Source organism: Malaclemys terrapin, chromosome 10 (genome assembly GCF_027887155.1).
Source record: "Malaclemys terrapin pileata isolate rMalTer1 chromosome 10, rMalTer1.hap1, whole genome shotgun sequence".
Classification (NCBI taxonomy): domain Eukaryota; kingdom Metazoa; phylum Chordata; order Testudines; family Emydidae; genus Malaclemys; species Malaclemys terrapin.
The window spans coordinates 42,251,657-42,278,816 of record NC_071514.1 but is presented as its reverse complement, the minus strand read 5'-3'; positions in this window follow the sequence as shown (position 1 = coordinate 42,278,816).

Genomic DNA, 27,160 nt, shown 5'->3' with positions numbered 1-27,160 from the left:
TAGCCTTTTCTCCTGAGCCTTGGTTCCCGGAGGGTATACGTGGCAGCCCTCTGTGCCCTTGGCCACTAATCTCTTGTTTTTCTGTTAGGCTCCATCCAGAGATAACAGATTGCAGAGGGCAAACTCGAGAGGTTCTGGACTCCTGGGACCTGAATCTTAATGTTTCTCCACCGTAGGCAGGTCGGGGAAATACCCTTGTCTCCCGGGTTCCCTATTTAATTCCCCAATAAGTCACTGGTGATCAGTGTGTGTCCCTAATAGCCCAATTCAAGAGCTGAAGCTTCCATCCTCTTCCCGTTAGTGGAGGAGGAGAAGAAGATGGAAAAGTCCTAGACATACAAAAAGGGTGCCCTAGAGGTGAGTGAGTCTGACCACCCGTTCATTCTGTATGGTGCAAACTGAGCTCGAAAGCCTTGCTTGGTTGGCAGGTGTATGAGTGAGGCCTGTGGAGCCAAATAAAAGGCTCCTGCCCTAGAGATCAGAGCTCGGGTAAATCTTGGTGAGAAAGAGACCCCTCCCTTCTGGAACTCTGCAAGGCAGTAACCTGGGTATCCTCCTGCTTTCTCACAGGTCTCTGCAAGTGCTCTCTTGTCTATATGGGGACATCTTCTGGCCATTACTCCTGCGGTCGCACCCTCTGCTGGACGGTTTCAGCATTGCATCCTGACCCAAGTTTGGTCTGAGCATCTTCAGTGAGTATGCGCCCATCTAGGCTACGTCAGCTGCTGTTTTACACCCCACCCTCCATAGTGGCAGCAGCATGGTCCAGCCCATATGATCAGCCTGCCTGTGTGAGCAGAGCATCTAAGTAGCTAGACCTGCGGGAAGAACTATGCCGGAATTTCTCTCCGCCTGAATCTTTGTCTGCAAAGAAGGAAATGGATAACAAAACATGAGTTTGCAACATGCACTTATCTTTAAAAAGCAGCCAACTGCATTGGTTGTAAATAGGGAGGGTGTCAGGAAATGTGGGGAGAGGAGTTTACTGGAGTGAAGGAAATTCTGGCTGCAGCAGCCTTATTCCTCTCTTACTCAGTGGATTGGGGCTGTGAGAAGTGACGCTGGGTCTGCTTGCGACCTGCAGTTCAGCCTGCGACTCTACGCCCCCCCCGCCCACACTTCTTGGGCTGACTGCAGCCTCTCCAGGTATTTAAGCACCAGGCCTAGGAGAGTCTGCTCAGCACCTGGCTGGGTTCTGCCTAGTGAGCAGCTGGCAGGGTCAGCCTCTGACAGAACGAATGCCCATGATGCGGGGGAGGGGTTGGACTGCACACTCCAGCCCTGGGATGTGTTTCCTCAGCACCTGGCTCTGTTTCCTCAGCTCTGGTGCAGCCCTTGGGGGCATGATCAGCAGTTGAAGGCAGGGAGACTCAGAGGTAGAATTTCATATCCCCATAAGCATAGCTGGGGCTGGGGTGGGGTGGGGGGTTGGGGTGGTGTCAGCTGTGTGCATGCAGGGGCTCTTGGAGCTGCCACTTGCAGGGGGCAGGCAGCAATCCAGGCTGGGTTATGCAGAGTTAGCACCAAATGAGGCTCAGAGGAACCCCCGGCCTCGCCCTTGGCTGGAGCTGCTCAGAGTCCCTGCCCGCGGCACCGCGGCTGGTGAGGGATTAGGGGGAAAAGTCTCCTCCAGCAGCCGGGTCTCCCATAGGAGGTGGTTTCCCTCCCTCTTGTGGAGTCCACCCCCTCTCTGCTTGCCACTGCCCCCTGCCTGCCAGGAATAACTCACTTCTGACTCCCAGACCCTGCTGACCAGACATGGTTCCTGCCTGTGCCAGGATGGGAACATCCCACAGGGCAGAGAGTTTCAAACTATAGCCGGGGAGAAGATACCCCAGAACCAGCTCCGAGGGTTTTCTCCCTGCTCCTACGCTCTGCAGGTCACTCCAACTGGGTTCTGGCTCCCAGCCACCGTGCGATGTGGCTGCTGCCCCCTGCCCCTAGAACCCTGCCCCGATTTCCCCCGGCCTCTCCTCCCAGCACAGCAATACCCCTCAGCTGTGACTCACAGCAGGGTGGGCGGTCCAAGCCTCCTGCTCTTCTCTGGCTTCAATTGTCCATCATGTATCCTAGGGGAGGCAGGCGGGCCTGGTTATTTAACAGCATGCAGGGCACCAGCCACCGCTTGGATTTCTGTCTTTCAAGGTGCCCCCCATCCCCAATCCATCCGGGCAGAGGAGGGGAAGGAGCTGGGTGGAGAGTCAGTCCCCAAGATTATTGGGATCATTTTGCCTTTGGCCTCGTGCCCCACAAAGGCCAGGAGAGGTGTTGTGCACACAAGTCCCACTGGGAGTTGGCGTGAAGCACAGTGTGGCAGAGCTGCTACCCTGGCTCTTTGCCTGCATGGCTGGTGGTAGCTGGGATGGGCAGGGCTGGGGCTTCCTGTGAATCGCTGCCCTCCCTGTACAGGCTGCAGGGGGACTTGGCTGGGGCCAGTGCCTCGTGCGGGGTGGGGTGCGGGGGAACCAGGGTGAGACCTTTGGGAGGCAGGATCTCTCCCTCGGGCCTGCTCCTGCTGCAGGTGCAGGACTTGCCCAGGGCCAGGGCAGAGGAGACCCTCTGGCCGCAGAGCCCTCCCGCATCTGGCTGCAGGGAGTCTTGGTTCCCCCTTTGTCCCAGGGAGATGGGAAGGAGTGGGGGGCAGGCGGGGGGGAGGGGGGGAGTTGTGTGTGGTTGTGTGTGGACAAAGGAGGCCAGCCCCTCCCCCGTGTTAGGAGTGTGCATGTGGCGCTGGGCCCCGGACTCATGGGGCAGGGAGGGATAATAGGAAGAAGAGTTCCAGCTCTTTTCTTACCTATCAGCTGCTGGGCAGCTGCTGCTCTCAGGGCAGCCTTCTTGCTCAGTCTCCCTGGGCAGTCCTGGAGCTGGGAAGCCAAGAACCCAGTTAGTCCCAAGCCACACATCCTCCCCAGGCTGAGGGGAGCTGCCTGGTAGGGAGGTGAGGAACCCCTGGCTTTCAGAGCCCTCTCCCCCTTGATTCCTCCCATGGGAAAGAGATGACTTGTACAGGAGCCATCCTCAAGGGTGGGGGATGGGGCTGAGTCAGTGAGGGGGCTCCCTGGAGCAGGGAAGCTCCCTGTGTGCTTAGGTCCTCCCACCCCCATGTCCTGCAGGGCCCACACCCCAGAGCTCATTCACCAGGATCCTGCAGGCTTCGCTCAGGAAGGCGGGGATGGCAGGGGCCGCCCCCTCGGCTAGCTGGCTCCGCACGAGCATACGCAGGGGCTGGTAGCTGAGGAAGGGTGCGCAGTGCAGCAATGCCACCCTGCACGCCTGCCAGAGAGGGCGAGAAGGAAACTGGTTGAGTCCCTGAGCGCAACGGGCTGCCAACTCCCAGGCTCTGTGTGGCTTGGGGAGACTCCGCTGTGCCGGAGCAGCAAGGAGCCACCTCTTTGCAGAACCTCCTCTGGCCTGACGGTTGTTCCCCAGGCCCCCACAGCCCCCATCTCCAGCTTGGCTGGGTTGAGGGGAGCCAGGCCCGAGTGCTGGGGCCGGGGAGGTACACTCCTGGAACAGGGAAGGGGCCATTCCCTGTGGGTCCCCGGTGGGTGGTTAACAGCACTGCCCGGTGACCAACGTACTTGGCCTCCCCTCAATCCCAGGCACTATCGGGGGCTGCTACTCGGCTGGGGCGGGGGTGGTGGTGGGATTGCTGCAGGAGGCTGGTCATTCCCAGACAGGAGCTAGCACACAAGTGAGGACAGGGCAGCAGCAATGGAGACCCAATCGGCCTCAGCGACCTGCCCTTCCCTGTGGCCCTGCTTGGGTTAGGTCACTTGCTAGGGGCCAGAGATAGACCTGGACCTGGCCACTAAACAGGGCAGGCTGTAAAATGGAGCCACAGCCGCAGAGAGGCTGGCTGGGCAGGGAGGCTGGAGGTGCCTGTGGGGAATGGAGGAGGAGAAGGAAACCCCACAGATCTACCCCACAGCTACACTCTGAGGGCTGGCAGAGCTCTGTGTGGGGTTGGGGAGGGCTGGATTAGTGGGGGGTCCTGGGTGCCACAGGGCAGCACTGAGGAGATCTGGGGCTTGGAGGGGGGAGTTTGCACCTCCCTTGCCATGTTGTTAGAATGCCCCCAGCCACCCCTGCCCCTATGAGCCCTCAGCTGCACTCACCTGGGCCACCTGGGGGTCCCCGTCCTGTAGGTGGATGAGCAGCGTCCCCATGCTCTTCTCCACCTCAGCCCCAAAGAGGGATGACTTCTTGGAAACAAATTTGCTGAGGTGGCCAAAGAGCTCCATGGAGGCCCGCCTCAGGCCGCCGGTCTCCTGCAGACAGGGGGTGCAGGGTGGTTAGAGGGGACAGGCTCAGGCCCTCACATGCTTTGGGAATCAGCCTGGCAGCTGCGGAGCCCGGAGAGGTTTCAGCTAGTTCAAACGACAGGACAATTCTCTGCAAACTCCCCTCTTTGCTGCTGGGCCCCAGGGCTGCTGAACAATTGTGGGCCCAGGGCCCAAGAATGATTGCATCCCTGCCTTCCCTAGCAGAGGAACTGAGCTGCCCCACAAATCCAGAAATGTGCCTGCATCGGACACTGAGCCCCCTCCACAGGAAGGCAGGTCCTGAGCACCTTCCCCTGTGGGGTGCCCTATAGCGCCATGGGGCCTGCCCTGCTTGGTACTTACATCCTCAAAGAACGTTCTCGCCTGCAGGGCCAGTGGGACGGCGACTTGAGCCTTCAGAGGCGCCTTGGGGTCCCGCAGCATCCAGCAGAGCCCTTCCATGGCTTCCAGAACGGTGCGGGGGTCGCAGCATTCGCACACGGCGCGGACAAAGCTCTCCAGGATCTTGTCTCGCTTTTTCCTGACCTGCAGAGAAGGGGTTGGACGCCGCTCGGTGAGCAACGCTCTGTCAGCCTGAGTGTAACCAGAGTCCGGGCAAGTCAGCCTACAGCCTAGTCTGCTCCATAGGAGCCACAGGCTGGGGAGAAGGGGAACCAGGCGCTTCCTACCCAGCCCTCTCTGCCTAGTCTCCTGCCATTCCAGACCCACCTTGTCCGGGAACTCAGTCACTGCATTCCTGAGGCCGTGCAGCGCTCTGCCTCGAACGTGGATGTTGCTGTCCTCTGTCCGCTGCAGCATGGCCTTCACAACCTGCTTCCGCATCGCCTTGGGCTCATTCTCCATCAGCAGGGGGCTGCCGAGGAACTAAAGGGACCGAAAGGAGCTGTCAGAGAGGGCTGGGCGAGGCCAGGAGGAGCAAGGGGAAGGGAGTATGATCAGGGGCCAGGAGGTGACATAGATCCGTACCGACTGCTGTTCACGAGGGGCTGGCTTCAGCTGAGCTTAACAGAAGTGACATGTGCAGGGCGGAACGCTCCCTCTGCTTCCAGTGGGGTGCTCCCAAATCCCACCACAGAGCCCCCAGCAGAGGGATTAATTTACAAGCAATACACCACCGGGACCATCTCTCATTGGCTGACCAGCTATTGGCCCCCTGTTCCAGCTTCTGGGCCTGGCTAACCCTCCCCCCTGGTCTTCCAGGCTCACCTCTGCGAACAGGGCGGTGCAGGCCATGCGTTCGCCCTCCTGGCTGGCCTGGAGGCTGGGAAGGAGAAGCTTTGGGATGCTCTTCAGGGCCAGGTTTGGGTGGGTCACTATGGCCCTGGGAGAGAACAAGAGCTCGTGTTGACGTGTGCATGACAACCCTGCACATGCCGGAATCCGGCCCGGTCCCGGCCACCCCCTCCCATCTCTGCCCCACTGGGCTCCAGAGCAAGAACGTGACTCCTCCAGCCTCTGTCCTCACCTGCTAAGGAGAGTGAACCCCTCGGGCTGGGCCTCCTCCAGCAGCTGCCAGCCTCGCTCCTGGTCCATTAGCTCCACAGCTGGCTGACTGCCCCTGAGGCGCAGCACCCGCGCCAGGGCCTGCACGGCCATGCTGGGAAGAGAAGGAGGCAGGAGATGGTGATGCAGGGATTCCTGCTCTCTGGGCGGGGTGGGGGCGGGCAGGACTCCCTTGCTGCAGCACTGAAGGGATCAGGGTGAGCCTAGAAGCTGCCCCACTTGTGCCTTTGGTTCTCCCCCCGCAACTGTGGGGGCAGAGGGGAGTGTCTGCAGATGTGATCTTCGCTCTCCTCCAAAGATGTGAAAATTGCCCCTCCCCGCCCCGCTCAGGAAACTGACCCTGTTGAGAAAAGTACATGCAGTGCCTCCCTGAATGCCCTGCTGCCCTGAGCCCTGCCCCCCAGGGCCCACTGCAGAAAAGGGGTGAAGTGGCTCAGTGACAGGCCGGGCCTGTCCCAAAACCTTCAAAGTAGACAGTAAATAGAGACAGCAGCCAGCTCTGCCCTGCTCCCCAGCTCTGCTCCCCCTCCCCCCGCCCCCGGCTCAGCTCCCTCATCACCCTGCTGAGCTGCCCACTCTGAGGAGCTCTCTGGCTCCCTGAGTATCCGGGGGCAGTTCTGCCCGCTCCTAAGCACGAGAAGCCTGGCTGATCTGAACCCTCGGTCCCCCGAAGATGTCGGGGGTCCCTGGACAATGAAGGTCCAAGAAGGAAGCTTCCCCCTCCTAGGGGCTAGCCCAGACACTGTGTGGGTGCTGGGATCCATCGGCCCCACACATTACCTGCGTGGAGTGGTGTCACTGGGCAAGTCCTGCTGGGCTCCCGAGAGGTGCCGTGCCGGGGGGCAGGCGATGGCGAGGAAGCAAGAGGCGAACAGGTCGTCCTCGCGTCCCTCCAGCGTGTCCGCTTGCCCCAAGGCCCCGATCAGCTCCCACAGGCCGCATGTGGTCTGGAAGGGAAAAGATACAGTCAGAAGACCGTGGCCCTGCGGAGAATGCAGCTGGGAAAGAGGGCTGAATGCCAGCAATGGGAACTTACCGCCGGGGGCAGCCGGGCTGGCTGGGGGCAGCTCCTGTCCTGGGTCTGCCCAGGGTTAGCCCAGCCTTTCTCTGGGCTGTCGTACAGCAGGATGTGCAGTACCTCCCTGGTCAGCATGGGGTCTGCACCTAGGAATCTCCAGATGGCCTTGGCGGGGCTGTGACGGACAAAGGGACGGCAGGTAAGGAATTCACACAGAGGATGGGCCCAGTTGGTACACACCAGGGATGATGCCCTCCGAGGGGTGACGGGCCAGAAGCAGCAGGTTGAGCCTGCTGGTGGCTGACCTCAAGGCCCTTCAGGCACTGTCCAGTCCTAAGGGGTTCATACCCTCCTGCCCAGGCACTGCCAGGGGGCGCTGTGTCACAGAAAGGGATGGGTGGACGTGGCCAGACTCACTTCTCCCAGCTTGGGGGCCCCCTCCCTCCCTTGCTGCCTTCTCCTGATGGGAACCAGAGGGGCTGGGGTTAGAGCCCCCATGGGGGAAAGCAGTGACTCTGGGCTCAGGGGTGGAGGCTGGTGTGAGGAGGTGCCCACCCTTGGGAGGGGCTAGGGCTAGGTGCTGGGCTGGATCTCCTGAACTGGGGGAGGGGGGGGCACAGAGTGGGAGCTGCGGACAAGGAGAGCAGGAGCTCCTTCCCCATGGGGCAGAGTGTTGGGGTTTCAGGAGGAACAAGGCTCCAGTTCTGGCCACGCCTTGGCTCTGGGGTGCGGGGTTTGGAGAAGGCTTTAAATGGGCTCTGTGCTTGTCGGCTCTGGGCAGGATGCAGGGAAGGCGCTGCTGGCCCAGGGGAACCTGGCAGGCTGGTGAATCGGAGAAGACCAGCCTCTAGGGGTGGGATGAGACGTCTAAAAGCGTGCGGTGATGGGGAAGATACCAGGCTGGGATTCCAGGGGGGAGAGGGCATTTCCCAGCTGGGGACATGCTCAGTGTAGGAGCGTCTGTGGGGGCAATGCAGTTAGGTTGGCCCCTCTCCTGCCTCAGCCTGGAGGGATGCCCTGCCGGGAGCGGGGAGCCATGCTCACATGGGGTCTCTCCTGGTCTGTGTAGTGACCGGGGGAGTGGGGGCTGGAAGACTGTTCTGGCCTCCAGCCAGCCAAGCCATTGCACAGCCGAACCGGGATGGGGGGACTGGTTAGCAGTGCACAGAACGAAGTGGGGGAGGGTGACAGCTGTGTTAGGAATAGCTCAGCTGGGGGAGCCCTGAGCCGGGGGTCCCAGAGCACACGGAGCCCTCCAAGGGACAGGGAGGCTATGCCGGGGCAGGGCTGTTCCCTGGGGGCCTGTGTGCAAGGGGAGGGGCTGTGCTGCATGTAACCGTGGTGCTGTGGAGTGATCCCATTAAGGGGGGGCTTGGAGGCCGGAGTGGGGTGTTCTATCCTTTCCCTGGGGCTGGCGCTCACCGTTTGTAAGGCCAGGGCATCTTCAGGAGGATGCTGACCGCGGTCTTGGTGTGTTGTCTGGCCAGTAGGTGGAGAATGTCTCTCGTCCCCTCACTCAGCCGCGCCCCCCGGGGTGGGCTCAGTGTGTAGGAAAGAGCCGCCTGGAGATCCTGCACCTGCGGAGGCAAAGCAGGGGCTGAGACCCTACCCCCGCTGTGGGTGGGTGGCAGGCAAGGGCCAGGAGGAACTGGGCAGGCTCAGAAACAAGGCAACGGTCACATGGCCCGGCGGAGGCCATGGATAAACTCTCCTAGCGAGTGACAGAACCGAGGGGGGTTCTGGGTTCGGTACCTTGAAACCCCCACCCGTGATCAAGCACCGTAGAACAAAGTGTCCCAATCCCGCTGCCCAGTGACACCCCACCCCCCGGATATCCCGGCTGTACCTCCCCTTGTGACAACATGCCTGGGCTGCTTCAGCACCAGAGTGGGGTCTAAGCGTCTGGGATGCATTTCCATCCTGTACGTCAATCCATGCCCACTGGGCAAAGAGTCAGTGGACATGGGAGACCCCACCGCAGGCTCTGTTCCTCCAGCTGGGGGATGGGTCTGGAGATAGGGCACATTTCCCAGGGAGTGAGCTGGGCAAGCCAGACTCCTGGGATCAAAGCCTGAAAACCATTACAGGGCCGTGCCCAGCGGCCCCCTTGCAGACAGGGCATGGATGGGTCCCATTGATGAATGATGGTGAGAAGGGATGTCTCCCCTCCTCATCCTCCCTCGTGCCCCAGGAATTCTAGGCATGGGGCAAGATGGAGCTGCCCGAGATGTCAGCATGGTGCCTCCAATGCCCAGCCATTACTTGGCCCTGCAGCTCTGATTCTTGCTCTCTCAGCACCGCCTCCATGACGCCCGCCAGCTGGTCTGCACACTCCTCCTTCTCCAGAAGGCCCACCAGCAGGGTGAAGCTGAAGGGCATGAGGTCACTCGACTGCAGGTGCTTCGCGATGAGCTGCAGGGAAAGGCACAGGCCGAGTGTGAGCAGCGAGCCCCGGCCCGGGGAGGTGGGTTTGCTCTTCGGGGAACGGGGACAGAGACACTGGCAGCATGTGCCCAGGGCTATGTGAGTGGGCACTGGAGCCCATACCCAGGAATTTCCATCTGCCGGCTCCTCATCGAGGGAAGGAGCCAATAACCCCCCTTTCCCACGTGTGTGTCTGTCTCTCCAGCCACAGTCTTTTACTCACCATAGCAACATGGACAGGGTTCTCTCTGCAGCTGGCGTCTTTCTGCGTCTTGCTCAGCACGCTCACCACTGCCCCTGTCTTGTTGTACACGACAGCTGCACAAGAAACCAGCAGTGCTCAGGCAGAGCTCTCAGGGCCGGATTCTTCCCCCTCCCCTTCAAGCCAGATCAGAGGTGCCAAAGCAGCCGCAGCTGGGAACGACCAGCTAGGGTGAGCTCTCAGCTGGCTTCTGGGCCAACTGCCCACTCTTCACCCTGATGTAGAAGGTGTGTTGGGGCTGGGGTGGGATCAGGGGAGGTCCCAGATGGTCCCAGGCACCTGGTGAAGGGCAGATGCCATTTCAGCCCGGGAGGTACCAACCCACTTCTGCTCTGTGGCCCTCTGGTCAGGGCTGCGATGAAGGCGCCATGTTCTCTCTGCAGCCCTGCTCGCTAGGTAACGGCCGGGGCTGTGAAGGCTGAGAAGTGGCGACTGCTTCCGCTCTATCTTACCTTTGCAAGGCGTGAAGAGCCAGTAGAGAGCCTGAGATGCCCAGTATCTGGTGGCCTCCTGAGCATCGAAGGCCTGGCTTGTCAGCAGCCCGGCCATGTAGCCCTGCTCTACCATGGGTTTCAGGTCCTAATGGGCCACCAAACAGAAATTGAGGGCATAGGTCGGGACGAGCCCAGCTCTGTCTGTATTCCCCCCACTTCCCATGAGTGCTGGGCGGGGGGGCAGCAGGGTCTGCGCTGCTCACCTCGGTGATGGCTTTGAAGCGGTAGAACATGAAGAGCCGGGCGCTGGCTCTCACAGCTCGGCTCCTCTCCTGGGCCCGGGGAGAGCAGATCCATGGCTGCAAGTGCTGGGGAGCAGGGAGAAAGTCGTGTGAGCGGCAGCAATGCCAGGGCGACCTCCAGAACCTGCTTCCCGCCCCAGCAGGGAGAGGACATGGAGCATTTAACCTCTTCTCCTCCGCTTCCGGACACTGGAACTCAGCGCTCCTCTCCTGTCTGGGGGGCGTTGGCACAGGTCTGAGGGTCTTGGGCTCAGCGCTTTGAGGATTCTCCCCATTGATCCTGTAGGGTCTCGGGGCTGTTTCCTTCAGGGGAACAGGGGCTCCAGGCCAAATGTAGGAGGCCAAAGTGACACCCCTGGAGCAGGACTAGGATTGTCTTGCTGGATCCCAGGGTTGGGTGTATGCCCCCTGGGGACTGGCTAGTTCATAGCAGCTGGGAGGTTTGCTCAGCCCCCTCGGGATCAACTGGAGCCTTCCCTCTTGTGGTTCGGGTAGAACCTGACCAGCCGGCCCATCCCCAGATGGCCAGTGCGAATGGGCCCCTCCCCTCCTCCCTATCATACCAGAAAGAGATGCAGTAGCGTGGTGGGGGTCAGGTGCTGCTCCAGGAATGTCTGCAGCACAAGATCCAGGCCCTCCCAGGACAGTTCTTGGAGAGACTGGAGCAGAGAGAAGCAGGGAAGTAAATAACAAGGGAGGTGGGGTGCACGAGGCAGGGGGACGAGTGGATCCCCCCGTCTGGAGCCAGGTGCTGTCGGTATTCAGGGTCCCTTTACCCAGGTGATACTGATCCCCCTGCACATAGACATGGGTCTCACCTGGACCACGGGCTGCCCTTCCCCAAAGAATCCTTCCTCCCACCTGGGCTCCCCAACACATGTACTGAGCTGGGCTCTGGAGGGAAGGCCTCCTCCCTCCCGCTCTGGAGGGGCCCCAGCTGCCCCCCAACACCCCGCTGGCTCCCCAAGGGCTGAGCTGTTCATCCCGCTCCAGCCAAGCTCTGTTTCTGTGGCAGGGCGAGTCATGGCCTGGCCGTGTGGCTGTCCCGAATCTATGCTTTGCTCCCTCTGCACCAAATGCTATTTAACGCTCTGGGCCAGAGCCTCAGCTGGTGTAAACGGGGGTAGCTTCTAGCTCTCTGTGCCAAGAATCCAGGGTAATTCTATACAGTCTCACAGACACTCACCTCTACAGCTGTTCTCCCTGCCAACCCCACTGCAGAGTTAACTGCGTAGCCACTTGTCACCAGCCCTTTGGAAAATAAACCGAGGGGCTGGATTCGGCTGGACACGCAGCTCTCTGCATCGGGCCAGGGTCCAGCTACTCAGCAGGGGGGTGGCTGAGTTTCCCAGCCAAGGAGGCAGGTGGAAGCTGCAGCTTTGTCCATGCCTCACTAACCTCTGCCCGGATAGCGGCACTTTTTGCCACCTCAGTCCCTCTCAGCTTCGCCAGGGCTGGGCGCTGAATCATGGCGCTGGCGATACAAGTCCCGATGGTCTCAGCCTCCTGTTCCTTAGACAGGCGAGGCTCAAATTTCCTGATTGGAAGGAACGGAGCAGACAGGGCCATTAGACCGGAGACAGGTCCTGGTATGAGTCAGGTTGAGTTTGATGGCTCGAGGGGCAGATCCCTCCCTTAGCAGCAGAGCTCCAGGGGGCATCTCCAGCAGAGCCACCGCCTAGGGAATGGTCCTGTCTGGAGATGCCTTTGCCCCCTGGTCCCGGCAGGGGCTCTGCTGGGGAAGCTGCTCTCCGGGGCTGATCCTGGGCCCTGCTCTGCGGCTGCACCCATTCACAGCACTTCATGCTGACGGGAGGGGCTCCCTCTTACCAGGCAAGACGCAGAGATGGGGGCTGGATAAAGAGACCCGGAGGCCGAGGAGGGTATGGCCCGTTAGTGAGCCACCAGGGAGAAACATCCTCCGGTTCTTATTGCAGCTCGTCCCTCCCCCACTTCCTCTCCCTCCATCTGCCCCTCCCCGGCTGCTGGGCTCCGCAGCTGAGTCAGGCCCCATGGACGTACCCTATGTATGAGATGGCCAGCAGGGCATGCTGGTAATCGGGGCTCTGCAGCCGGGCCCGGTCCTTGCCTCTGAGCATCTCCTGCAGCACAAAGCAGAGAGTCAAAGGCAAAAGAATTTGGGGGAGCCCGGTTCCTCAGCAAGACGTGGAATCTCCAAACGCAGTTTGACGCCCCCATCGACCCTCAGCCCCAGCGTGCAGTGCACTGGGGCACGGAGCTGGGAAGATGGCCTGGGAGCGGCCATGTGGCCAGAATGCAGGAGACATTCACCAGAATCCCTATTTCGCCATTCCTGACGGCACATCTGGAAACTTCAGCATCTGCCACGGAGCAGGGAAGGGGGATCTGGGCAGAGGCGATTTTGTGACGGGGAGCATTAGAGTCCTGAACAGCTGAGGTCAAATATTTTCCTGCAAACCAAGGGAGGGCTGCGCCTCTTAACTCCTCAGGATCATGTCCCGGAGTGAAAACCCTTGGAGTTAATCCCCAGGGCGCTTTCTGGCTGCCAGGCAGATCCCTGAGAAGTGGGATGGGGAATGGTCCCAGGTGTAAGCAGCATGAATCCGCTAATGGAAAATAGTGTCATTGAATTCCTTGGGCTGGAATCGCACCAGAAGAATCTGGCAGCAGCACTGGGTTTGCAGTGCACAATGTAGAACCCTGGGCACCGGGTCGCAAACACAGCACATGGCCTTTAAACGCTAGAGACTGTGGCACGTGCATCTGCCCTAGGGACCCCTCCCAGGACCCAAGCGTGCTCACTCACCAGCAGGGGGGACAGCACGGTGTATGTGTCCTGGCTCACCAAGGGAATCCTGCTCACTTGGGTGACAGCTTCACCCACCAGCGCGAGGCTTCTCAGGAAAGCAGATCTCACCAGTGGGTCCTGGGCTCACAGGCAGGAGGGGGAGAGAACAATGAGGAAACAGCCACAGGCAATAGAGAGCTGAGACACAAGGCTACAGGGCGAGTCTCTACAAGGGAGCTGCTGTCCTAGGCGGGATTGCCCTCACGCCCTAAGGGAAAGGACCTGGCTTGCCGAGTGGAACATCTTTGCATTCCCTAGGGCTGTGGGTCTCCAACTATTTTTACTGATGACCCCTTTCACACAGCAAGCCTCTGGGTGTGACCCCCCTAATAAATTAAACACCCTCTCTAATATATTTAACACCATTATAAGTGCTGGAGGCAAGTGGGGTTTGGGGTGGAGGTTAACAACTCGCGACCCCCCCCATGTAATGACCTCGTGACCCCCGGAGGATTCCCGACCCCCAGTTTGAGAACCCCTGGCCTAGGGGAATATCTCTGGAGATGAATGCAAGGAATGGGCTGATTCCCAGAGGTGCTGAGCACTTGCAGTTCCCAGAGCTGTCAGTGGGCCCTGGGACTGCTCAGCTCCCCTGACAATCAGGTCGTAATTGGCCGATCTGGGAGAGGAATCTGCTGCTCTCTGCAGTTGGCTGGGCTCTCCCTACCAAGGCATCCGCTCTCCAAAGAGAACATTCAGTTAAACCAAAGTAGCATCCCCTCTCCTTTTCGCTGGGACACGCATAGGGGCATCGTAACCAGCGTAGGACTGAACGTCGGCCTCAAACCTCCGATGGCAAGAAAACAACCTAGAGTTATCTCAAAAATCCCCCTTCAGCACCAGAGCCTGTCAACCGGGCTAGGGGCCTGAATCCCCCTGTGCGCCTTTTGTGTCCAGCTACACCATTGACGGCAGTGTGTGGGGAAAAAGGCCCTAAATCTTTATCTTCTGATCCGTGAGTGCAGCACAAGCCTAGAGGTACCAAACAGGGTACAGTCGTCTCTGGGACAATAGCACCAAGTGATGCTCAGTTACACTCTAACAAGGCCCAGATGGGAGTCCTTCCATTAGCTTCCCTGGGCCTGGAATCAGAGAAGCTAATTGAGATGGGGCAGTCACAGAGAATGGTGCTGTTCCCATGTCTCCTGTCCCTCCTGGGGCAAAGGGCCAGCCCTCTGAGCTGAGTTTATGCAAAGACATAGCTCTGTGCTGCTGTGCATAGCCCGGGTAGGTGCTGTGTGGGCGGTCAGGGGAGGGCTCTGACTTACGTGTGGGCTCAGAAAATAATGTTGTCGCATGGGAGCCAGGATATTGAAGCCTATGGTCTCCAGGATGAGGTCCGTGGAGCCTGAGTGGACCACGTGCCCATAGGTGAGGAGCAGGAGGCTTCTCAGCTGCTCGATGGAAGCTGGCTCCTGAGAATTGTAAAGGAAAGAGTGAGGAGAAGGGATGGCCTCCAGCTGCTCCTAACTTACAAATGGGGCCAGGGGAGGATTTTTCACCCAGCCGGCTTAGCAACCAAAGGCTACTCTGCTGAGCTGAATTGCCTGGACTCCGAGGCCCTTCCCAGCTCCCCAGGATTGGGTGGTTGAGGTGACCCGGCAGCCGAAGGGGACGCACTAGCAGCTGCTTTAATTCAGCCTAGCTCCAGAGATGTCACTGGGACTACAGTGGATTGCACTGGCCCAGAGAGTTACTGGGAAGGTGGTGGTGGTGGTGCGGGGGAAGGGGCGATGCAGGTTAATGTCAGACATGCCAGCCCTGGTGAGTCTGCCAGGAAGGTCTGTGAAATAGCCCAGTTCAGGGGAAGACCAAGGGTCTGTTCTGCTGAGAAATGTGTCAGCGGGAGCTGATGGCTTGGCAGTGTCTTTTGGGCCCTCTCTGAGCCTTGTTTATGGGGCTGCACGGAGCATGTCTGAGCTCCCCAGGAGATACCCTGGAGAGCTTAGACAACAGGACCCACCTTCCCCCCTGGATCCATCCCATTGTGCTGTGATTGCAACTCCACGGAGGAGTAAGGAAAGGGCTCCCTGCACGGAGGCTGAGCCACTGCTTGGAAATTCAGCTCTTCACTGAACAGGCTTCTGGGAAGCAGGGTCCCCCCTGGCAGGTCCCTTTACCTGCAAAGGCTGGTGAAGGGATGGATGAAAGAACAGAGATGCTAGGTGGGACCGTACCTCCAGAGAGCCACCGGCAGAAGGCTGGAGCTGCACCCTGCTGACAAACTCTTCCCAGTGCTCCAGGATGGCGAAAATCTCGTCTAGCTGTTGCCTGGCACACAGCCCAAGCGCTCGGGCGAATCCCTGAGAGACAGAAAGATAGAGGTTGGGAATGCTGAGCAACAAGCCAAGGGGCCAAGATGGGCTCTCAAAGTCATTGCCATGGGCATGGGTATAAGGAAGATCTTTTCAATCCACTGGACCTTGTCCAAGGCAGAACATACACATGTAGCATCAGGGGATTGACAAAGAATGAGGGATCACTTGACAGTGGAGGAGCAAAGACCTCACCTCTCTTTCCTCTTCTTCTCGGAAATCCACCATCTCCACCAGAAGCCATAGCTGGGGCTTGATGCTCTCTGCTGGAAAAAACATCATCACGGTGCCCCAGCACTTGTAGAGAAAGCTCTGTGAAAGAGACACCATCATGCTGGATGCATTGGGGCATGCACAGAGCCCACTGGGTATAGTTGTCTGTTTCACTGACCCCAAGCTGCCCCAGGTTAGCGACTGCTGTTCTGAACTAGGCACTGAACCCCAATTCCTTCCAGGTCACTGACCTTGTCACCGGGCCGCTTATCACCGTAGGCCAGCTGGCGCCTGATACTAGTGATGAAACAACCCAGCCAGGTGTGGTCCGAGATGAAAAAGAGAAGGTCTTCCAGGAACTGCCAGGGAAAGAAGAGCCAGTTAGAACCGAGAGGGGCCAAGAAACTGGTCCTTTCAATAGCTCCAGCCAGGAACCCACCACAGCTGGGAGGGGAGGGGAAGAGGGAGTGTGCACTGTCACCCCCTACGTCCCTCCTAATGCTTGTGAATCCTTGTGAGCTGCCCCTGGTGCTTCTCCAATTGCATCTGCTGGACTCAGCCGCTTCCTCTGTCCCACAATGTAGTGCTGCTGAGGGGCCTCTTAATCCTGCCTCAGTGTGTGTGTGTGGGGGGGGGGCTGGACTAGATGACCTCTTGAGTTCCTTTCCAGCCCTCCATTTCTCTGACCCTTACCTGCAGCAGCTGCTGCTCCCACTCCCTCTGGCAGAAGCAGGTCTTGTGATCTGGAAGAGATGGGCAGGTCAGTTTCCTTTGTGTTTAGACCCTTCTACTGAGGAGCAGCCTTCAACTTGGCTCTTGTTTGGCAGGGGGTGGGGAGGAGCTGCCGACTCACGGGCCCCGAGGGGACTCATGGCTCTTTGCAAATTGCTGATGGACATGGGGGGCTGGGCTAGATGAACCAAGGGATATGATCCTGACATGATCCTCTCGGATTCCAAGGTCACAGCATCATATTATACTGGATTCAGAGGGAGGCCCTGGCCTCTCCCTCTCTGAGCCCAGCATCACGGTGTCCCCTCCCTTTGCTCCTGCAAGGGGAGACACTCCCTCCTCACCTTCCACGTAGAGGAGCATTTCCGTCTTGTAGTTATTCCAGAACCGGCCCGACCCGGCCTGGAACATGCTCATCAGCTGGAAGAGGAGGAACATGGCTGCCCTTCTGACCTGCACCGTCATAAACGAAGACGCACCGAGCACCTGGCGGACAAAGAGGCAGAGGTGGCTGTACCCCTCCCTTGTGAGGCAGTGTGAGAAGGGAGCTCCCTACAGGTGCAGGGGGAGAGCTCAGTGATGGAGGGAAGGAGACAGCAGGGAGGTGGAGCTGACAACCAGGACAGGATTGAGATGGATATTTCAGTTGATCAGGGACACTCCATGGACCAGCTATTGGCTCCTTCCATCCTCTCACTCCTGGGCTGGCTCTAGCTCAGATGAAAGGAGACAGGATTATCCAGAGGCCGTCAGGCAGCTGCTGGGTCAGATCCTTGGCCTAGGTTAGAGCAGCACAAGGGGAGCTTGAAGCAGCCCGAAAGAGGCAGCTGGGCCATAAAGGGAATCCCCAGCTGCCCCTTGGTAAGGGAGGATGCTGGAGGCCAGGGGGCAGGAGGGGGCCTGCACAACAGTCCCTAAGGGCTCATTCCAGCTGGCTTCTATTGGAGCCGTCCGAGGGCTGCACTAACTGGTGCTGGGGGACCCGGTCCAGCTTCAGGATCAGGGGAGCCAGGAAGGTGGCTGGCTCAGAGAGCTCGCTGGTTCTGTTAAATGCCGAGAGAGGCGCTGGGTCGATGTGCAATGAACGAGAGGAATGTGACGAGCCAGCTCCTCTGGGGGCTGCGGGGAGAAGAGCCACCACACACTGCATGCCAGCTCCGGGAGCGGCTCCTTCCCACTGAGCATAAGGAACCTCCTGGCTGCGGGTTACTCACCAGCAGCCGAGCCAGCAGCTCCTGGGGTAGAGTGGACTTGGGGCTTGACCGACACCCTGTGAACAGAAAGGGGGGGCATCCCATCAGGCTCTGGAGGGATCTTTTGCATTCGTCTCTGAGCTCGGCCTGCGCCCTTGACGGCTGGCTGTGTCCTTGCAGTGAGCCGGAACCAGAGCCAAGAGCTGATCCCCACCCCACCTGGGGGCAGACGCCTCTCGCTACAGAAGGACTAAGAGCGGGTGGATAAAATACTGGGACTCACCTCTGTTCGCCTTGCCGCACCTGCTGGCCAAGGGCAGCCTGCCTTCCTCCTGCATCCTCTTTACCACCCCGACCGAGGTCTGCAGGAGGAGAGGCAGGGCTGGCCCATGGGCTGCTGGGCTCAGTTGAAGGAGCAGCCCAGGCCATAAAACCTGCAGAGCAGAGAAAAGCCATCTCAGTAGGGAAATATCCTCTTCCTGCACCAGCTCTCTCTTTCCTACACTAGACCGGACCCCTGGCCTCGCCACCGCCAGCCAGACCTCTCTACCCAGCCTGAACCATGCAGCGATCCCCACCCCCTCCCCCTTCACACCTATCAGTGTCTGCCTCCAGCACCAAATCAAGTGACACATGACTGACCCCCCGCCTTTTGTTGAGTGTAGCATCGTCATTGACAGCACAGTATTTCCTAACTCCAGTCCCACTGGGAAAGGCTGTGTTCTCACGGCAGGAACGCAATACACCAGCTTGATAAATAAAGAGGAGACTAGGAAACCCAATACTATCAAGTGAAACCATGACAGGCGCTCAGGGAGGTTTGAGCTCTGACCTTCACATCCCCACACAGACCTGCGCCACTTGAAGCACAGACGCACTTGCTGTCTGCTGTGTGGACAAGAGGGGGACTTAACACACACTGTGCCAGAGGGTTACACAACTCTTTGCTAGACTGTATAGAAGAGTGGAGATCAGGAATCCCCGGGGGTCTATCCCCACTTGTAGTAACTAAAGCACGTGTATTGGGCATGCTCAATCTGAAAGACAGTGTAGCTGAGTGCACAATACTTGGGTCTGCCTTATTAGAAATGTGGCTTCTAGTCTCAGCTCTGCCTGAAGTGACCATGCGCAACCTCGCTGTTATTTTGTTCAGTGTGTGGAGGGGGCTGGCTAATACTTGACTGCTTAGGCTTGCGTTCTGATGCCTGGGTCAGTAATCAGGTCTGTGCAGTGTGTGGAAACCTAAGCAATAGTCAGCAGAGATGAGATTTGGATGTTGTGTCTCTCAGCTCAGTGGACTCTCCCGTAGGCACCAGGGTAGTGTGGGTGAGAGGCAGGAACTCCTGGGCTAGGGTTGGCTTTTGCAAAACAAGAATGTGATGGGCTGTATAGACCCCAGCCTGTAACAGCCAGGGAAAAGTTAACAGAAGGACCAATGAAGAGAGACTGAGCTATGGAAGCTGCAGAACCAGCATGACTCGAGCGGAAGAGCCCATGTGACACCAAACGCTGGCGTGCAGGGGCACTCAGCCGGTGAGTGTTCCCTGTTCCAAAGACCCAGGTCTGGCTCGGATCCGGGGTCCATTTTACCCAACCCCATGATGTTCTGGAGCGGGGAGGCTCAAATAAATAAGTCTGGTTGGGGCCTGTCTCATCGAAAAGCTCAGACCCAGAGAGGCCTGTGTCCAATGGAGAGGGGCAGGGTCACTTACATTGGCCATTCTGGGAGAGTCAGCCAGGGACTGCAGGGTGCTGGAGCAGAGCTGGCGGACCTCGAGCTCCATAGTGCGCCTCCCGTCTGCTTCCTCCTGATGGTGAGAAGTAAGGGAGACACCAGGGAGATTTAGATTCGGTGGAGAGCTTCGTGGCACGGTAACTCTAGTGGGCATGGCAGGGGGTGAAAAAGGGGCTTGAAGAGAAAAGGCACAACCCTGTCTGTGACTGTGCCATAACCAGCCCAGGGTCTGTGTGGAGCCAGTTCTAGGCTCCACCCCTCTGCCTGGTGAAAACCAGATCCATCATGGCTTAGTCTCCTAAGGTGGATGATCACAGTGAGGCGAGAGAAGGAGGAAGCCAGGGGTCCTGCCCTCCCTGCGCGAGGGACAGAGCCCGGATGGCAGCTGGGAGAGGGATCAGAGAGAATGGGCTGGGAGGAAAAAACACTGTCTTCTATTTGTCATCATTTTCCATCAGTAGATGGAGGGTGCCGTCCCCAGTTTCATCTGCTTCCCAAGTCCTATTTGCTGCCCATCGCCTGCCCATCCCCATCTGCAGCTGCCCCCATTCCCTATCCCTTGACCCCATGTTCTGCCCTGTTCACGGACTCCCGTCACCAAGGTCTCTGCGGATTCTTACCGTGCTGTCGAGGGTCAGGGTGCACTGATGCACCAAGAAGTCAATTAAGGGTCTTGAAGCAGATTTCTCCAAGAGCCCATGCGCCCCCATTGTCCTTATAAAATAAGCAAGGGCTTCTCTGACCTGCCAGACCCAGAGAGAAACAGAAATGATTTGCACACAGTGTGGAGGGACCTTGTCCCCTCCCATTCCAGGCTGGGATCCTTTCTCAGCGGGGGGTTTGGTGAAATACTGCTAGGCAGCCCAGAGATGACAATGCAGCCGGAGCCCTGCAGGGATTCTCTCCCCCACCTTCTGCCCTACACTATGGAGCACTGATGCGTCATGTGTTTCGATGCACAGGGTCCCGGCAGGCTCTGCACTGGCAGGCAGACATTCACTAGCTTTGGCCGCGTTGGCCATGGTTCCAGACTCACCCGTATGCTTGTGCTCTGCAGGAGTGGCCCCAGGGCTATGAACAGCTTCTCCGTATTGTGCGTCATTTCGGAAACTGTAAGAGACACAGACACACGGCTCGGCAGGGTTGATGTTAAACTGGGGTGTGCAGGGACCTGAGATCTCAGGAACTTTAGAGCAACCTCAATGTCCCTACATGACCCTCCTGGCAGGTTACCCCCATGGGTAACCAGCTGCATCTGCCCACGCTTGCAGTTCCAGCAGTGACTGTCCACACTCATTGCCGCAGCATCGGCTGAGGGGCTGCAGGCAGAGGCGTAGCGAGCGCTCTCCGTACCCTCCGACCGGAGGGGGCCCCGCAAGGAAGGGGGCCCCTAAAAGTGGCAAAATAAATACCACATTCCAGTTTCTGCATTGTAAGGGGCTCCGCCCGGACATATGTTCGGAGGAGGCCACCGTTTGGAGGGGGCCACGTTCTTTGTTGCTACGGCCCTGGCTGCAGGACTTGGATTATCTACTGCAGACAGGTATAAATGACCCCAATGAGGCCCAGTGCTAAGCGCTGCTAATTGCACAAGAGGCCATAAGACATCAAAAGACAAGGCCTCGCTGTGGGGTCACTTACTGTTGGACTGGACTATCCGGTCCAGAATGAAGAGACTGGCACAGGTCTCCTCTTCCTCGTCCTTGTTCAGCCTCCTGAACAGGAACACTAGCAGCTCCACCAGGAACAAGCGAGCTGCAGGAAGAGGAGTGAATCAGACTGGGGTGAGTGAATCATAAAGGGGAAGGGAATATAGTTCTATGCCTGGGCTCTGAAATTCCGCAGGCTCTGGGAAATCTCCTTCTCTGGGAAAGGTGAATGGGTTTCTTACCCAGATGGATCAGAGAGTCCAGGGCCTCTCTCCGCTCCTCCAGGGCCTCTCTGGGGAGATGACACACCTAGGGGAAGAAAGCAACACCAGCAAAGGCAAACTAGATCAAGTGTCTCTCAGGTCCAGCCTTCGGATGGCAGAGTGAAGGGGTGAGGGTGGAGAGGCAGATTCTAATTCCCATCTAAAGAACAGGCCAGCAAGCTGGATCAGTCTATAAGTGACGCCGAGGCTTCGGGGGCCATGGCTCATGTAGGAGCAGAGTTTGACGGGTCAGGAACCGAAGATGTGGAGCGTTGGAACAAGGTGCGGGATGCTGATGTTCCCGGTCAAAGGGGGTGGGGTGAGTGGGAGGAAAAGAAATCAAGGAGAGTTCTCTAGGATCCATCCCCCGATGGGAACAGGATGAGGCAGGGACAGCTCTTCCCACAGCCTACCCAGTTTAAGGCAACAGGCCCCGGGATTTTGCCTGAGTGATCCCAGCATCTCTTACCATGGAGTGGAGTGCTGGGAAGAGGGTGCCAATGTCCTTCCTCAGGGCAGCCTCATCCATGTCCCTCACACAAGCAAGGCCCTGTGCAAGAGAAAAGACGCAGGGCATGACGTGTCAGGCAGACAAGCCCCAATGGGTAGAGTCTCCATCAGCAGCTGGGTTACCACTACCCAGACTTGGAAGGAATAAAGTTATGGCCTGGTGGAGAGCAGCTTCCAGCTGGTGCCGGACTCTCCCTTCTCTGGGAGGGGCATTTGACCCCTTGGTTTGCACTAGCCTAGTATCACTTAGGGTTGGTTCAACAGGATAGTTGTACCTGGCGCCAGCTGGGGTGGTGTGTGCTGAGAGGATGGCAGGGATGGCGGGGCGCGGTTTGGAAGAGCGGGGCCTGCCCTGATTACTTATCACTACTGATGTTATGGCAGCGCCCAGAGGCTCCAGTCAGGATCAGGCCCTGTTGCACTGGGTGCAGCACAACGCAGACAGAGACAATGTCTGTACTGAAGGGCTGACAGTCTAGAGACCCACGCAGACAGGTCAGGGATGGGGAGACAACATCCAAGGGCTCCTCCCTGCCCCCGTGCTGGGCTGAGGAAACCACGCGGGAGCTTGGAAGGGAGAGCTTAATGTCCCTTCATGCGGCCTTACCAGGGGCCAAGGATCTGGCCCATTGTCTCTGCCTGCTCACCTCCTACAATGGTCACTTCCAGAGTGTACCAGGGATGTACACTCCTGCTTTCTGGCCTTGGGCCAGCCACTTCCCCTCCCGGAGCCTTGCTCTCCACAGGTATAGCTGGGCTAACAGCTAACCCTGCCCCGGGCCCAGGGAGAGGTGAGTGCGCGGACACTCTAGGGAGAGGTGAAGCTCAGGATTATTTCTCTCCCTGGTTCCCTAATGCAGCCCATTGCTGACCAGCCAGCAAAGAAGAAAGAAACCAGAGCCAGGTGCTGGCAATGGAGTCGCCTCTCTCCTCCCGTCTGCAACACCTGCCCTGGCAAGGGGGGGTCAGAGCATGTTCTCTAGGGCCAGAGAATGGCAGTGAATCTGGGAGCAAGAGATGAGGAAAGGGGGTCAGAGCCTTAGAGGGGTCAGTGTGTCATGGGAAAGGCAGTAGGGGCGGGAGTCCAGGCTGAGTTGGTGATGGAGGGAATCTTGTACCATCTGTGCCATGGGCACTTCCCCAGTGTGCTGTGGATTTCCCGCTCTCTCCTCACTCACGCTGGTCTTCCTTGGCGTTTCCTCCTCCTCGCTGATTGGGGCGAGCTGTCCCCCGGGTGACAAATAGGCCTTTTGCTTGGTGCCTAAAATGAACAGCAGGAAACTAAGGTTGCTCTTAAGCAAAGTAAGCAGCCATGGGATTAGAGGGAAGGTCCTCTCATGGACTGTAGCTGGTTAAAAGACAGGGTAAGAATACATTTTCGGTTTTCACAAAGAGGTAAATAGTGGGGTCCCCAAAGATCTGTACTGAGGCCTTTGCTGTTCAGGGGTAAAATAATGAGGTGGCAAAATAGGTGGATGATACAAAATTACTCACCATTGTTAAGTCCCAGGTAGACTGGAAAGAGTTACAAAGAGATCTCACTAAACTGGATGACTGGGCAACAAAATGGCAGATGAAATTCAGTGTCGATGAGTGCAAAGTAATGCACATTGGAAAACATAATCCCACATACAAAATGACGGGGTCTAAATTAGCTGTTACCACTCAAGAACGAGATCTTGGAGTCATTGTGGATAGCTCTCCGTAAACATCCACTCAATGTGCAGCGGCAGTCCAAAGAGCTAACAGAATGTTGGGAATCATTAGGAAAGGGATAGATAATAAGACCGATAATATCATAAAATGACTAGGGAAGTGTTATTTACCCCTTGACAGAACACATGAACCAGGGGTCAGCCAATGAAATTAATAGGCAGTGGATTTAAAACAAACAAAGGGAAGTATTTCTTCACACAATGCACAATCAACCTGTGGAACTCATTGCCAGGGGATGTTGTGAAGGCCAAAAGTATAATTGGGTTTAAAAAGAACTAGATACATTCAAGGAGGATAGGTCCATTAATGGCTATTAGCCAAGATGGTCAGGGATGCAATCCCATGCTCTGGGTGTCCCTAAACCTCTGATGGCCAGAAGTTGGAACTGGATGACAGGGGATGATGGATCCCTTGATAATTGCTCTGTTCTGTTCATTCCTCTGAAGCACCTGGCATTGGCCACTGTCAGAAGACAGGGTACCGGGCTAGATGGACCATTGGTCTGACCCAGCATGGCCATTCTCATATTCTTATGAAGAGCCACTGGGGAGCTGAGCTGGTAGAGGGAGCTGCCTGGTGGGTCAGTTCCCCCTTTACTGGCACCCAGGCTGCCCGGTGATGATTCCAGTGCTGCCCTGTGGCAGCAGGGCTTTAGCCCAGCGTGGGATGGCACGGAGGCTGGCGTGTAAGGTGGAGCAGAGGGCAGTGGCTTATGGGCATGTGCAGAGCAGCTACAGTCCAAGAGCCTGGGTGGAGTCTCTTCTTGCCCTCTCAGCACTGGGGTTTGGCTGTCACTGTGGCTACTTTCACCGGCTTTATTCCTGGCACTCAATATTGGGCATGGGCCTACCTGGATCAGGAGGTTCAGCACAGAAAGTGCTGCAGTGGCTGCCCGTTCCTGCAGCCAGGGTTTGTGGCGCCGGGTCTTGTTTTTGGGCCGCCTTCTGCTCCTCTGTGTCTGTGGATACAGGCAGATGCTGGGTTAATTTCCTGCAATCATGGTCACTAATAGAATGCCCTGGGGGCGACAGGGACATACAACTGTGTGGGAACTGTCTGCACCTTATGGAACCCCTGGCGAGGGATTTCCACCAATCACTGCCCAGACAGTGTCATATTACTTAACATTGAGATCGGGCATTTCCTCTTCCAGTCCCTTTACAAACATTACCCACACCTTCCAGACCCCAGTGAAGATTGTCAGTCTTGCTAGCCCCATTATGAAGCTAGGGAAACTGAGGCACTGAATGATCCCGTGTGCACTGGGATGGAACTTCCTGATGGGACAGAAATAGACATGTGGTGATTTGTCACAGCGAAAGGCTGTTGACTCCTACCTGGGACAGAAGAGTCAGTGGGGCCTGGCTGGCTGGAGTCCAGATTTGTCCTGTCCGTTTGGAAAGGTGTCCATCCTGTAATTCAGAAGGGCAGTGGTGGGGTGTCATGGGACTGATTCTATGTAAGGGCAATAGGAATCAGAGAGGAACTGGGGTAAATCTGTATCATGGGGGACGCTTCTGGGCAGAATTCCTACTCACCAATAGTCTGAATCAGTCTTTGGCAGAGACGGTCCAAAAACCCCATATTGACTCCTAGACAAGAACCAATGTAAACAGATCACAGGAGTTTCTCTTCTACTGCACAGACCTCAGAACATTCACACCTCACTCTTGGGAGGCCAAGCTAGTGCTCTGGTGCCTGGTGCCCTGTATTGCCATGTGGAATGAGACCCAGGCTCAATTCTCTGTGCTGGTCTGCGGCTCCCAAGATGGCTGGAATTGCTCCAGGTGGGGGGGAACCTCCATTTACATGGGGAGGCTCTCTGCTTGACTAGGGGCTTTGAAGGGGATTCCATTGGGTTCCCCTCAGCCAGAAGGACGTAACACATGAGATGGAGAACCCCAAGGAGACAGAGACATTGCGAGGCTCGGATGGAGGTAGATGTACAGAGCTGCAGCACTGAAATGTGGGATCCCCCTTCCTTGGGGATAAAATCTTTGTGGTACCTCTCCTCTTCCTTGGGATTCAGCAAGGCGGCTCTATCACCTACAGCATTTGGTTCCATGAGGTATTTGAGTTTATGAGGTATGTTCTGACCAAGAAGTTACCTATTCTGGCCCACCTCACTGCACAGCCACCAAACCAGCAGTGCTTGAGACAGAATCTGATCATGACTCACAAAGCCATTTGTAATATACATATGAAAAACGTGGGCATCTCAGTGACGAAAAATGCATTGGTGTCTGTTTCCAGGAATGGAATGTGTGTGCTCAGTAGCACCCACAGTTCCAACCACAGCCATGGTCGCTTGACACACAGGCAGCCAGTTACAGATCACAATGATGGTTTGCACAAGCAGTCACTGCAACTGCTTAGCTAATTGCTGCAACCGTGCACACGAGTTAATAAGCAGTTTTTCATAGATTCACAGACTCTAGGACTGGAAGGGACCTCGAGAGGTCATCGAGTCCAGTCCCCTGCCCTCATGGCAGAACCAAATACTGTCTAGATCATCCCTGATAGACATTTATCTAACCTACTTTTAAATATCTCCAGAGATGGAGATTCCACAGCCTCCCTTGGCAATTTATTCCAGTGTTTAACCACCCTGACAGTTCGGAACTTTTTCCTAATGTCCAACCTAAACCTCCCTTGCTGCAGTTTAAGCCCATTACTTCTTGTTCTATCCTTAGAGGCTAAGATGAACAAGTTTTCTCCCACCTCCTTATGACACCCTTTTAGATACCTGAAGACTGCTATCATGTCCCCTCTCAGTCTTCTCTTTTCCAAACTAAACAAACCCAATTCTTTCAGCCTTCCTTCATAAGTCATGTTCTCTAGGCCTTTAATCATTCTTGTTGCTCTTCTCTGGACCCTCTCCAATTTCTCCACATCTTTCTTGAAATGCGGTGCCCAGAACTGGACACAATACTCCAATTGGGGCCTAACCAGCACAGAGTAGAGCGGAAGAATGACTTCTCGTGTCTTGCTCACAACACACCTATTAATGCATCCCAGAATCATGTTTGGTTTTTTTGCAACAGCATCATATTGTTGACTCATATTTAGCTTGTGGTCCACTATAGCCCCTAGATCCCTTTCTGCCATACTCCTTCCTAGACAGTCTCTTCCCATTCTGTATGTATGAAACTGATTGTTCCTTCCTAAGTGAAGTACTTTGCATTTGTCTTTATTAAACTTCATCCTGTTTACCTCAGACCATTTCTCCAACTTGTCCAGATCACTTTGAATTTTGACCCTATCCTCCAAAGCAGTTGCAATCCCTCCCAGTTTGGTATCATCTGCAAACTTAATAAGCGTACTTTCTATGCCAATATCTAAGTCGTTGATGAAGATATTGAACAGAGCCGGTCTCAAAACAGACCCCTGCGGAACCCCACTCGTTATACCTTTCCAGCAGGATTGGGAATCATTAATAACTACCCTCTGAGTACGGTTATCCAGCCAGTTATACCCCCACCTTATAGTAGCCCCATCTAAGTTATATTTGCCTAGTTTATCGATAAGAATATCATGCGAGACCGTATCAAATGCCTCACTAAAGTCTAGGTATACCACATCCACCGCTTCTCCCTTATTCACAAGACTCGTCATCCTATCAAAGAAAGCTATCAGATTGCTTTGAAATGATTTGTTCTTTATAAATCCATGCTGGCTATTCCCTATCACCTTACCACCTTCCAAGTGTTTGCAGATGATTTCCTTAATTACTTGCTCCATTATGTTCCCTGGCACAGGGATACCTTCCTCAGTG